Source organism: Petromyzon marinus, unplaced genomic scaffold, assembly GCF_048934315.1.
Source record: "Petromyzon marinus isolate PM22_M1 ecotype Great Lakes invasive population unplaced genomic scaffold, UKy_Petmar_22M1.pri1.0 PM_Scaffold_7, whole genome shotgun sequence".
In the NCBI taxonomy this organism is placed as follows: domain Eukaryota; kingdom Metazoa; phylum Chordata; class Hyperoartia; order Petromyzontiformes; family Petromyzontidae; genus Petromyzon; species Petromyzon marinus.
Genome location: NW_027423677.1, coordinates 706,141 through 720,591, shown reverse-complemented (window position 1 = coordinate 720,591; position 14,451 = coordinate 706,141). Strand labels below are relative to the sequence as shown.

The 14,451-nt window shown below is 45.9% G+C and overlaps 1 long non-coding RNA gene across 2 annotated transcripts in view; it reads left to right on the top strand.

The window, feature by feature from the left end:
• Positions 1–14,451, top strand: part of LOC142923758 (uncharacterized) — a 142,392-nt gene that overhangs the window by 97,662 nt on the left and 30,279 nt on the right. The window contains exons 4-5 of one of the 2 annotated variants that reach the window (XR_012940825.1): positions 732–1,492; positions 1,632–1,829. The exons of the other annotated variant lie outside the window; for it this stretch is intronic. This is a non-coding gene — a long non-coding RNA (uncharacterized LOC142923758). Of the gene's footprint in view, positions 1–731; positions 1,493–1,631; positions 1,830–14,451 lie in introns of those variants that run through there. 2 annotated transcript variants of the gene reach the window in all.

The following is a 14,451-nucleotide window of genomic DNA, read 5'->3' as shown; positions in this document are numbered from 1 at the left end:
AACAGCAGCCACTATACCTGACCAGTGTTACTCATTTCTACTGTTACCTATTATTATTATGATTCGTGTGTGGACCCACCACAATGCGTTATACCCCTGCTACAACTTTATCACCTTAGTTCTCATCTGATCTCCGATGCTAAGCAGAGTTAAGCCTGGGCTTGCCCTGAGCTACAGACGTGTGACTGTCAGGTGACCAGGGGATGGCAGTGCTGAGTGTTTTCTTCAGCTGCAAGCCGAATGTGGGGAGTTGTGTCGACTGACAGGCAAAGCTGTACCAGCTCAGCGCTCAGACCTCTTGAGACACACACCCACATTACGATCATATGATATAATAATGTTTAGTTTTAGGTGGAGCGCCGTTCATGCAAATTGCATGAACAATGTCACTGCAGCCAAGCGGTGAGCCAGCACCAACAATTGCCCAAGCTCTATATACCAATATATTCCAGCCAATGTATGCGTGTTTATTCACGTGGGGGGGGGGGGGGGGGCAACACTTTATCCCATACAGAAGGGACAGATAATATTAGTCCACAGTTTGCTCTGCTGCCTTTTGGCATATCCAGGGTATGGCACTTCCTGCATGCTCACGGGAAAGAAGTTTCGCAACATTTGCGTGATCCATGAATCCTCGCCTCAACGGTGCTGGATTACAGGCATGCACCACCGCCGCCCCGCTAATGAATGCTCCCCTCGTGTGTACGTTTGCGTGTGTGCTTGCTTCTCAGATTGACCTGCTGGAGGACCCGTGCCTGCTTAACGTGGTGATTCTATAGACGGTGATGCAGGAGATCCGCCATCGCTCCGCTCCTGTCTACAAGAGACTTCGCGACATCATCTCCACTCCGCAGAAACACTTCTACGCCTTCACCAATGAGCACCATCGGTAGGCGCAGCTCTCCAAACGGTCCTAGCCATCTCGCCAATCCAGTGTGCACGGCACACGAATTGACGCCTCTTTACTTCTGAACTGTGGCACACGGTGGCGGTTGGTGGCGCAAAGTCTCGTTGGGACTGTTTCCCAGTGCCATGAGGGCCAGCAGAGTTGGTGGCGTAGTGGCGTTGTGCATAAGGCTGCCCCTGTCCAGATGGCCAAGGATTGGTAGCTGATTTTTTCGCCAGGGCTGAAATTAATTGCACTCCCTTTATTGAATTTTGGCACTCTGTGGGGTGGGGTTTGAATTGTATGTATGTTGAACTTCCTTCACACAGTACATAGCCAACTGTGCTACGTACAGTTGAGATAATAAACTGTGCATCTGATTCGGCTCGTGGGACTGAACGCCCCCGTGGCTTGAGTTACTGAGCAGAAAGACGTTTTATAAATGTAATTCATGATTATTAAATAAATTTCTTGTCATTAAAACTGGATTCCTGAAGGCGTTTGCAGCACTCGGAGGGAAACCTCTGACATTATGCCTAACAACTCACAGGACTACATGATTTACACTTCTCGCAGAGCTGTGCTGATTTTACTGCCCCAGAAGAGGTACAAATTTCCTAGTCGACCTCTTAAGCACCATTTCAACTCCACAACTTTGTTACTGTGACTCGCGTGCAAGTGATTACACAGCAACGCCCAGTGTGATTGTCTAACAGCGCCGTAACTTGATTGTCGTGTGTTTCAGAGACACGTATGTGGAGCAGAAGAAGGGGGATCCTTCCAATGACCGTAACGACCGAGCCATCCGATATTCTGCGTTGACTATTCCACCTGAAGACGGAAGCTTGTGTTGCCTCCAAAACGTCGTGATTGAATTGTTTTCTTTTATTTTTTATTTTATCTACGTGACTTTACCGAATAAAACCAAAGAGTATGAATCCTTGCAGTCACGAAAGCTTCAAATCTTGTCACACTGCTTTTCACATGTAACAGCCCTCTTTTTGAATCCACTGCTGGGTGTGGGCCTCGTTCTGTGCGAGGTTGTGCAAGGTTGTTTGACCGTACGGTAGATCCCCGTTGAATGCGCGTTCACACTACGCGTTTTGGCTTTAACACGGTTTTACCTTTTTATGGAAAGTTTCTAGATTTTAACGCTCAACCGCGCTCGCTACATTGCAAGTATAGCGCGTGGTCACGGACTACTTTTCTGAGCAGCGTCGGTGTTAGCAGTGTTGTTGGATGATGCTGGAAGCTGTAGTACTGATGTATGCTGTGATACCCAGCGTACCTTCCTCTTCCTCGGTCTTTGTTCCAGCAGGATCTTTGTGCGCGGAGCGTCATCTTGCTCCATTATATTTTTCACTCACCATATCTCTCACTTGAGATTTAATTAAAGGAGTGTCATACTTAGCATATTGATAGAGATACTATATAAACACAACACATTTTAAAATAAACATGTAAAACAGTGTACTGTGCTATCAAAAACAATTAAATTGCGGGCTGGAACGGCACCCCCACCTTTACCGTTATTTGTTATGGGAACATTACTCCCGCTGAACGCAGATTAGTTTCACTTAGCAATTGTCAGGAACGCAACCCCCGTGTTAAGCGAGGACTTGCTGTATCTCACAACTTTGGTCAGTGCGGGTTGGTGACGACGATAGCGCGGAACAAAACAATGGACATTGCTTCACCGCCATATGCTGCCCACCACAGCCTATAACAATCTGCTGCGGTCGACTTTACCGAAGGCTGCTTTATAATACTCCAATGGCATGACAACAATACGATGATAATATCCGAGTAGATGGGAGCCTCGGAAAGAACGATTTGCCCCCCAGCTTCACGATTAAATGAATACCACGGCTCGGGGCCGTGATCCCATTTAAGGATCCCTCTCTTTAACAGTGGTAAATGTAGTGCCTCTTACTCTTTGTTTTTTTTCGGTAAAGTCACGTATAAATAAGAAATAATAAAATAACATAATAGCGTACGACGTTTCGGTTGCAACACAAGCAGCCATCATCAGGTACAGAAGAGCTAAATTTACGAGAGAGAAGAAACACATAACCCCAGATGTATATACAGACACCCAAGTAGGGGGGAACTAACACAGATACAACAGGGGACACAGAGAGAAGCATACCAAACAAACAGGGTTTAGCAAAATCGCTGGTTGTAATCGCCAGGGAAACGATATACAGTCCTAGAATAAATGACTGTGCATTTGATAAGGCCACGTGAAGGTGTTGTGATCCCCGCTCTCTATTAGGGTGAGGGCTATCTCTTTGCAAACACCCATGACCTCACGACCACAACGAAGAGCATGTAAGAGATTTGTGGCTGGCCAGATGGTGTCGTACACACGTGTCATTTGGCATTGTGGTGAAACAAATTCAGCTCGATTATAATGTGACTGGACATGCTCGGGAACAATGCCCCATATAAACGTGGATGTCCAGCCAGATGAGCTGGCACGCAGCTGTAGGCTGACCCCATAGCCAGGTGATATCACACTCCTCCATGCTTCTGTCTCTGTGTCCCCTGTTGTATCTGTGTTAGTTCCCCCCTACTTGGGTGTCTGTATATACATCTGGGGTTATGTGTTTCCTCTCTCTCGTAAATTTAGCTCTTCTGTACCTGATGATGGCTGCTTGTGTTGCAACCGAAACGTCGTACACTATTATGTTATTTTATTATTTCTTATTTATACGTGACTTTACCGAAAAAAAACAAAGAGTAATTCCTGCTGTCACGAAAGCTTTGAATCAAGTCTGAACCACTTCTACGGGGAGGTATGAGGTTTCTGTCTTTGTGTTGTCTCTGCTTGTGTGTGGGCCTTGGTGTTTCCGAGTGTGTGCTGCTGCGCCCCCTTTGCTCCATGCATACCTCATGCTAAATTGTCCCATTGTCTCTCAGCCTTACCTTCTCTGCCTATTTAAGGCGACTTCACTGTGTGCGTGTCTGTGCTGGTTCACTCTACTTGGATGTCTATGTGTGTGTGCGCGGTCTGTATTTTAAATTTCATACTTATCTTGCAATTTAGCAATCTTTGAAATAGCGTAATCAACCAGACTATGCGTTAATTGTGTTTTGACCCACCGTCTGTGTTGCTTTATATGGTTTCCAAATTTTGCTAAACCCTGTTTGTTTGGTATGCTTCTCTATCTGTGTCCCCTGTTGTATCTGTGTTAGTTCCCCCCTACTTGTGTGTATGTATATACATCTGGGGTTATGTGTTTCCTCTCTCTCGTAAATTTAGCTCTTCTGTACCTGATGATGGCTGCTTGTGTTGCAACCGAAACATCGTACGCTATTATGTTATTTTATTATTTCTTATTTATACGTGACTTTACCGAAAAAAAACAAAGAGTAATTCCTGCAGTCACGAAAGCTTTGAATCAAGTCTGTAGTGCCTCTTGTTAAACAGTGCTTCAGTTAAACAGGAAAATTAATAAATCCAGCAGGCATGACTTGAAAAGTAACAAATTTACATTTTGGGTGGCACTCTAAATCGTCCGGTAAATCGTGTCGCCAATTATAATTTCTGCGTTTATCTGCGCGTGTCTGTGTACCCCCAGTGGAGGAATACGTGCGCAGCTTGCTGGACAACCCTGAGTTGATTGACCGTCTGGCACTGGCCTCAGAGCAGGTGAGACTCTGTATGCGTGCATCAGCTCTGCCCCCCCCCCTCATATTTATGGTGCGGGCCTGTACCCTTGTCCGACCCCTCACTTCCGCGTTGCATCCAGCTGCCTCACTGAAGAAAGGGACACTTGCCTTGCGCTGAGTACGACGTTTCGCTGGTTGTAATCGCCAGGGAAACGATATACTCGATTTGTAAGTGTTGTGGGTTTCTCTCCAATACACTGGCGTGCTGCAGTAGTAACTAATTGACACGTTTTGTTTTACGTAACAAACCTTACTAATTGGCTGTACCGGGTTAACTACACACATTTACGCGCTCTTACCCAATAAACCTTTATTATGTATAATATTGGTCGCAAAAGAATACGTGTTAAACAGCTCCCTTTTAGAACATCTCATCCTCACGAGCAATGGTCAATCAATCAAATAAATCCTAGATATATGACGTGGCATATTTAGCAAAAAGCAGAGACGGAAGGGTGAAACTCTAGAGGTAGCTCTATGATATCCGCTTTTGTGGAACGTTCTCTTACACGGATGGCCGTACTGATCTGAGATAAATCAGACTGGATCCTTCGTCTCGTTACGTGATGGCGGTTGCAAAATTGTTGTTGACGCGTGCATGTGCCGTGCGTGTGCTGTGTACGTGTGCAGGATGTGGTGGAGTCCCGGGTAATCTTCCCCGAACATCTCCCGCTGTCCCAGCTGCAGCAAGGTGTGCGCTCCGGCCGGTTTGTCCAGGGAACCTTCCTTGCGAGTCGTGAGAATTACCTGGAGGGGACTCTGAGGGTGCGAGGGGACGGTGACAGTGATAAAGAGGTACACGTTTCACAAGCCTGCGTCTGGAAGGAACAATGCTGTTCGATCGTATCTGTGTGAGTTTTAAAAACAAATTTATAATGAAGCAGTGGCATAGCCTTCTTGGCATGAGCAGTAGCTCTTAACCTTTACTGCAAGGCTGCAGTAAAGGTTAAGAGCTACTGGGCTAAAATATTTGTATTTTGAACGTATTTTGCACCCTACGTAGGTGTCGTAGCCTGGCACCTGCCCCCCCGGCCTTTGGGTCCTGGTGCAGTTGCACTGCCTGCACACTCGATAGCTACGCCACCACAACCACAGTATATACGTTAATTGTGACTACTTTAATAATAGGGTTTTTCCCTTTTTTTCTGGCAACAAAACTGAAACCTTTTACAAGGAATCATGTGTGCATTAACCACAATACTTGTGGTCAAAATGCAAACAAAAACACACTATGATAATATATGCATTGTCCTTGAGACTGATTGGTCCACACCAGGGACGGCTTTCTTTTGAGCCTCGACCCAATTGGTGCGAGACCAGAGGACGCCAAAAGGCGTACGCATATATTGCAAATATTATCAGTGTGTTTTTGTTTGCATTTTCACCACAAGTATTGTGGTTAATGCACACATGATTCCTTGTAAAAGGTTTCAGTTTTGTTGCCAGAAAAAAGGGGAAAAACCCTATTATTTTTCGGTACTGGCAAAGGAGGTCTAATGATAGTTGTGACTACTTTGTAAAAAAAATGAATGGTCTATTTCCACCTCCAAAATGTAACGTTAAATAACAATTAGGTACATTGGCCCTTTGTTGGAAAAAAAACCCAGTCCAGAAATTGCCCTGCTTGAACATATGTTACTGAAAAACATTGGTTTCAGAAGATTCATGGGCTCATAGTCCTACATTTTGAATTGTTTATTCGTGATATTAAAACTCTTGTACAGTAAAACCTTGGATTGCGAGCATAATCCGTTCCGGAAACGTGTTTGTAACCAAAGCACTCGTATATCAAAGCACTCGTATATCAGTTGTGATCACGTGACGCTCGGCAGTACAAAGCTGCTCGTATTGCAAGACCCTCGCTCGTTTATCAAATTAATATTTATTAAAAATTTTGCTCGTCTTGTAAAACACTCGCAGACCAAGTTACTCGCAATCCAAGGTTTTACTGTATATGCTGCTCTCTAACAGCACTTGGCCCAGCGGTCTGTTCAGGCTATACGGGGGATCTTTTTTGTCTCCGTGCAGGTGTTGATCCAGGGGCTGCAGCATTTAAACCGCGCGATGCACGACGACATCGTGTGCGTGGAGATGTTCCCCGAGGAGCGCTGGGTTGCCCCCTCCTCGCTGGTCCTGCACGATGAGGGCGTCGCAGGGGACGTTGCAGAAGAGAATGAGGAGGATGTGGTGAGTGGAGCGTCAACACTGCCGAACCAAAATCAAACCCAGACACCTGCAGTGTGCGTGTCTCTCTCCCCGTGGTCGCATGGATTTTTCTCCAGGTCCTCCGGCTTTTCCCTCCACAGTTACAATCTGACATGCACTTAGAGTATTTGGCTTCTATCAATTTCAAATGTGATAAGATACTTCACTGAACGATCATTTGTGGCCAGGTCACTTAAAAAGAGCTATATAGCTCTCAGGGTCCTTACCTGGTAAAGTTATTTAGTTTATAGTTTTTAAATAGTTTTAATATAGTTTAAACAAAGAATAACAACAAAGACTCAACCACTTCAAGAGAGACCTTAAACATAATGAACACCGTGTGACCAGACAACAATCCACATTAGAGATGCTGTTAGCTTGATTTTGCGTTTATTAAATGACTTTACATTACATTACTTCAAAATCAAGTCAGGAGTGCTAATTATTTCGTACTATTTTTCTATGTACGTAGGGGTTATTTGACCATACTTCGGTGCGGGTTGGTGAAGGGGGGGGGCATAGATCAGGAGCATAGAAGGACAGGACAACAGTTCATTTTGCTGTACTGCCCTCTGCTGCCAGCCATTTTGGCGCAGAGCCTATACCACCTGTTATGCATATCCAGGCTCAACACGGCGTCGCTTCCACGGTCTGAGCTCCTTTTTAATGTTTCTTTTAATTAACTTAATTAGAACTCAAGAGATCAGGACACGTATCATTTGCGAGAGTGACTTGGGTCACAGGGTGGCCTCTATATTGAAAACTAATTTCTTTAGTACTGCTTTTTGTATTTAGATTGTTGTCCTTTCCGCGCACCTCTGATTAGCATGGTTGGCTGTGTAGGGTGCGAAATAAGTTCTACATGCATACATACCACAGTGACAAAATGCAAAACATAATAAAGTACAGCAATGAAGTTAATTGAAATTGGCACGAAAACAACCGTGGTTTATGAAAAGTCGATAATATTGCACAAACATAAACAAGTGTTAGATATTAAATCGCATGTAGTGCAAGTTGGCTTGGGCAGATTATTTATAGACTGATCATTGCACAGTTATACTTATAAAAACGTTACGTAAACATTAAACACATAGAGGGTGACTGATGTGCTAAGCAGGTAAGAGAAAATGTCAATCAGTGAAATCAAAAAGAATCGAGAGATTATGCATCAGTTGTGAATTAGATGGGAGGGTAACCTTTGTTGTAGATAATATTGGTCGCAAAAGCCTACGCGGTTTTTTTAAACGTGTGGTATCTGATGGGCGTGTTCTGGTTGATTCTATCAATCGCCAGAACTGTTTTAACGTATCAATATTTACAGAGGACTCCTCACTGTGATCTTTTGTCATTTTAACAAAGCGTCAGTCTCATTATTGACATTGATGAGACACAGCATGAAACCACATCCGCAGGTTAAGCGCTATTGTTTGGATTGCTCCTTCCTCTTCAAGCCAAATTGTACTGTGTTATGCAGTGAGCTGGTAAAAAAATAGTTATTTCATTATTTTAGTGTGTGAGAGAGACGCTACTGTGGTGAGTGCTCATTTGAGTTTGCGTTGTCATCTCCCGGTGCTATCCCAGCTGCTGCTGCTGCTGTCGTCGCTCTTGCTTAGATTACCCAACACGATGTTTGTCCTTTGTTTTGGTCTCCAGCTGAAAGCCGAAAGTGGGAAGATGCGTCGGCCCACTGGCAAAGTGGTCGGCATCATCAAGCGGAACTCGAGGCCGCTGTGCGGCATGCTCATGCCCAGCCTAATCAAGGAGGTGGGCTGATCTGCATGTGTGTGTGTACGTGTGGGGAGCGGTGATGTAGCGGTTAGCGCGCTGCGCTACGAATCCTGGGACCCGAGTTGGATTATATTTATCGCTCATAACCAATAAACAGCGCCAAATGTCTGAACCTGTCTTGGGCCCTTCCCTAGGTCGACTCGGCCATAAATGAGTATCTGATGTGGCATGTAAACATCAGCGCTGTGGAGACAAAGGCGGTCGGGCATGGTGCTGGCCGTACCCACCCCGTCGTTTGCCGTACCAGCTTGAATAGGTGTGTGCTGACGGCACTCGCCCAAACAGTTTGTTGAATGCCTTACTGGGGGCTCTTTGTGCGTGTTGCAGGCCACCTGCCACCTGTTCACGCCCGCGGACCGCCGCATGCCACGAGTGCGGGTGGAGACAAGACAAGCAGCGTCCCTGCAGGCCCACCGCATCATGGTGGCCATCGGTGGCTGGCTGCGACACTCCCGCTACCCGAACGTACGACTGCACCGTGATGCCCCGCACGCCGAGACACCTCACCCGTCTGTCCCGTGGTCGGCATCGTCGGGCTCATCCTTCTGTCACTTGACGCGCGGCCACGCGGCTCTGTATGCAATACAGCCGTCGAACCCAAAACACGAACGGTGACACGGTGAATTGGAAGTCAGGGTGGATGAAGTGGCACCACTGTGATTTTTATTTGTTTGAAAGCATGGCAAACTCACCTGTGATTCAACCAAGGTTATTAAGGTGTTGTAAGTTGATAGTCTCAGCCCAGTCACCAATAACTGCACCAAAAACGATATTAAATTTGGTCGTGCACTTCGATTGTTTAATTTCCATCTCTGAGACAACTACTGCTTTTGACTGCCATGTGATGAACATTACTTTGATTGGCAGAGTGGTTGGAAAAGCACTGCCCCCCTACAATTCGGTCCGCATTTCACTTAATTTGATCTTAGAAGTAGCTCTGTTATGTCTGCTCCTGTGGGTCGTCCTTGACCACGAAGGGTGGTATAGATTGCTTGTCTTGTGTGATACCATTAACACAGTGAGAAAAAAAATTGGTGAAAAGCTAAATATATTGTTAAGATGTATTATTTGGGTTGTATCTTTGTTTAAACAGATGCCGGTTAATATTCTACATCATGAACGTTAGGTACAAGGTTGGCATTGTGGTTGTGCTTTTCATACCTATTTGCCACTGCACAACCGAGCGGCACCATGGCTGGCACGGTTTAGTAGGCTGCAGGTTGTTTATCCACTGCAAAAGCGGATCCATGCCATGGACGGTCAATGCTTTGAACAAGTCTAGGCACATGCAGATGACGCTGTGGTGCCACGTCCCCGTGGTGTACCGACTGCCGTCACACAACGTGTCGCTAGCCCCGCCCCTGGCCCTGCTCAGCCCCCGGATAGATTTGGATGCCTTGTGAGGCCAGCATTCTACGGTTTGGTTCCGGTTCGACACGGCAAAAAGCCAGTGGGTGACCACAGACACCTTGAGAGATCTGCGCCGTCGGGGTTCCAATGTACCAGTGGAAAAGGGATACCGGTGACGATTGGCCACGTATGTGCATATGCATGTTGAACTTCTTCCGTACCATACGTAGACAACCGTGCTAATCGTCGGTGTGCTTGTGCAGGGCCATTTTGTGCGCTCTCTGGGCGAATGTGGGGATAAGGAGATGGAGACAGAGGTGCTGCTGCTGGAGCACGACGTGCCACACCAGCCCTTCAGCCAGGCCGTACTTGCATGCCTGCCCCCTCCCACGTTCAGCATCAGCAGAGGTACGCATGAGACGTGTGTCGATATGTCAATTCATCGATTGAGTTCAATTCTTACGACTGCGGTGTGTTGGTGTGTTTGGTCGTGCATGTGAGAATCCTTTACGTCAATGTTCTTTATTACAAGGCCCACGGGCCACTGGTGGCCCCTGGGTGGCCTTTGGTGTGGCCCCCGACGTATAGGCCCCTGACAATAGACAAATGCGAAAACACCCCGCATCATCATCATCATCGTGCTGTCAAACCTCAATAGTTTCAAGATGTTTGGCCTGCGTAGAATACCTTCTAGAGGGCCTCTCTGGAGCTCTCCCTCCAGTCGAGGTCCTTCCGCTGCACTGGCATGAACGAGAAGCCACGGGGCTCTACACCTTTACCGCAGACCGTATATAGAAAAGCCGTCGACCTGAAAGAAAGTCGATGGCTCGGACATATCATCGTAAGAAGAGAGGAAATTCACATCGGAGGAAGGAAGGCGACGGACTTATGGAAGCACCAGGGCGGAGACCCGAGAGGCAGGCCTCGAGAGATGCGGATCAAAGTGGTGAGCGAGGATGTGGAGGACTCTGCAGTAGCCGTGAAGATGGTCCAGTACAGAAATGAAAGGAGCAAGGGGACTACAGACTTTTTTCCTATAACGCTGTACTTGCGTTCCTGAAGAACACCGAATTGTGGAAAAATCGCATAATAAATAATATAGGGTAAAGCACAGTCCGTGATAACACGTGAGATGCGTACGCAGGCTTAACAAAGACTTCGGGTACGTGAGTAGCATCTAGAAGCATCCAGAAGCATCCCACCTTGTGTTATGCTACACCGAGGCAACCGTACAACCGCTTATTCTGCCTCGCACAACGCAGTTCTGTTCACTCGATCGCCTTTTATCCAATTCGCATCCATGTTATGAAAAAAATGTGTTCCCTAATGCATTCATCGCATTATATCTAATTCACGATATGAAAACACGCAGAGTTATAGGAGAACGGACTGTACTTTCAAAATATTCAGTCGCCTATTGAGAAGATAGAACGCCATTAGAATGAAGTTGGTTTACCCATGTATGGCTCACCCTGTGTTTTGTTTGTTGTAAGGCAGCGTTTTGTTGAACCTGGTGCTGTGTGTGTCCCGTACAAGGACCAGGCTGGCAGGGAGGACCTCCGTGCGTTGTCCATCTGCAGTGTGGATCCTCCAGGCTGCACAGACATCGACGATGCCCTACACTGCAAACCGCTCGACAATGGGAACACCGAGGTATTCATTTGGTGGTGGTAATCGTGGTCACGGTCGCGGTAATTCGTGCCTATTCCTTTCATGGTTTTGTCAATGCTAGCGGAGGTGACAAGGGGAGTCTAGTGGCACAATGATAAGTGCACTGCACATTCATCCTGTCAAGCTGGTTTAGTTCCAGTCATGGCTAACACCGGTACAGAGTGATATCTAAAAAAACTGCCCAAGTTCTCCCCTTCACCACCTGCATTGACCATCGTAATAAAGCAAGGTCAAATGACAATCGCGACCCATTATGGCATGGAGAAGCCCTCATCCTGCAGTGGATTGACAAAGGGGTGGACAATATTCCTGTTATTAAGTTTCCAAACATTGTTGCCTTAGTGCCCGTATTCTTGGTCTCTGCTCGGCTCAGGACTGACTTCAACATGGCTCGGTTCTGGCTTGATCTGCTCCGTTGCCTCCAAAGAAGTATGAGTGGCTCAGCTGTGCCTTGGCTCAGGCTCAGCTCACAGAAATTCTGAGCGTGGCTGGGAGCATGCAGAGATATACGAGGAGGCACAAGAGACACAGAGGCTCAGGGCTGGAACCATGCTTAGAGGCAGCTCGGGTTTTAAGCCTTGCTTTGATGTGGATTATTGAGAATTATAATCATAATATTTATACTGGAGGAATCCGATGAGCTATAAAGCTATTTTGCACATGTCCAGCAGAGGCGAGTAAGAACATTACAACAACAAACAGTACAAAAACATCATAGTAGTGCAAAGTACAAGAAAGATAAACAAATAACCCAAACACAAACAAATACAATGAAACCATCCCCATCCTACCAGGCAAAGCCCACTGAGGTATTGATTTATTTTTGATTAGTGACCTGGCCACAAATGAATAGCTCAACAAAGTGGCCCATCATTTGGACATTTATAGCAGCCAAAATAATAGAAATAATCTCAATGCATTTTGCGCGAGAGCCAAGCCTGAGCCAAGCCATGGCTAAGACCCCACTGGCCTAAGTGTCCACGTCACTGGCCGAATGCCTGGTTCACAATGAATGCACCAGGTAGTAATGGATGTGCATTTCATTTCACATTATTGTGCTTTGGTTGGAGTGGCTATGGTGGAGGTTATGCATGCATGTGGAGTGAGTGACTTCCGACAGACGTCTAGTAGAAGGCGTCTTATTTATTAAAAGCACACAGGGCGATACAGTTCGTAACGCGGCTACACCTAGGCTGTACAAACACGCAGCCCATCTCCGTCCTGCGTAGCTACGCTGGCTGGTTGACGAGCGTAGCGGCGGAGACAGAGCTGCTCTTGCAGAAGAACCAGCCACGTGGTCGAAGACAAAGAGATGACGACGGTAGCGACGCAACCAGGACCCATACCCCACGCTAACAGCCCCGAAGTTCTGATTCGGTGCTCTTTATATCTGCCTGGAGTGGCCAAGCTCCACCTCTGGCCACGCCCCGTTTCTAGAACCTTCTAGGCCCTTCGGGATGGTTCCCGGAGCTTCTCGACTGACTCCGCCGTTGACCTTTACCCCAGATACGCCCCTTCATAATAAGGCATTATGTAATGCAGCTATAACCTTAATTACCCTTACAGGCCGGCAGGTATCACCCTGTCATTACACATCCATGCATGTGAGGGTGGTGACGGTGTATTAATGTGTGTTCTAGGTTGGGGTACACATCGCCGATGTGAGCTACTTTATCCGGCCGGGGAATGCCTTGGATGAGGAGGCATCTCTGCGTGGTACCACAGTTTACCTGTGTGAGAAGGTGAGATGTGGATTTCTTCTTGCAACAATATCAAGTGTTTTATGACCCGCCGATTTCATCCTTTCATTCTTAACTTTACGACATGATGTAAAATATTACGATGTAATGATCATCGCGGTACCAGTTTCCCCACAACTGTAATTGTATTTGACATTTTCACCACATTTTTTGCGTGCTTTTCAGTACTTCCTGTATGAATAACGATAACTTAAAATTAATTAGAATAAAAAAATGTGCAACAACAATGCTATATATCTCTCATGATGTTTTAAACAAGGTGATTTTTGTGGATTTCTTATCATATGATGTACCGTGACATCATGAGCGGCAGGCTATCGGCGCAGTGGTAACACTCGTGCCTTGCAGCAAGGAGACGCTGGGTTTGATTACTCAACTCTTGTGCCTTTTCGCTTGCAGTTTTGTTTGTTCTCCCCCCTGTTAGTGAATGGGTTTCCTCTGGATTCATCAGATTTCCTCTAAATAAAACCCATACAATCTTAACTGGCATTCACGAAAACATCCCCTTGCTGAACAGTTACCTACAGGTGACTTAATCATGTGTGGGTTTGCTTGCAAAACACTCGTTGAGTTGGTGCATATGTATATGCCAGATTGTGTTTATTGACAGAGAAGTGGTTGCATTTTGATTTAAAGCTTTCGTGACTGCAGTAATTCATATTCTTAGTTTTTTCGGTAAAGTCATGTTGAAGAGAAACAACAAAATAATAAAATATATATAAAACAATAAAAAATTCTCACGACGTTTCGACCATAACTCAAACGGTCATCTTCAGGTGTGTTGGTTTGCATAAATTTATTTTTAAACGGCACATTTATTTATTTATAAAAAACGTTAGCGTCACGCGCAGCGATTTGGCAGTTTACCCAGGACTAGTCCATCTATATTTTGAAAAGACGAGGGGGGAGACGAAATTTTTTTTTTTATATGTATAGTATATGCTGTCTGAAAGCCAATGTAAGCGTGAACAATCAATTAAGAACTGAAATGGTTTATCAAATCTTTCCAATTATTGCTAAGATAGAATCCATCTTCTCGGTTGAAATTGTCTCTGTGCTTGTATATGTGCATAGCCTCATGAACGAATCTCTCATGGAAGCCAGATGGCTTAC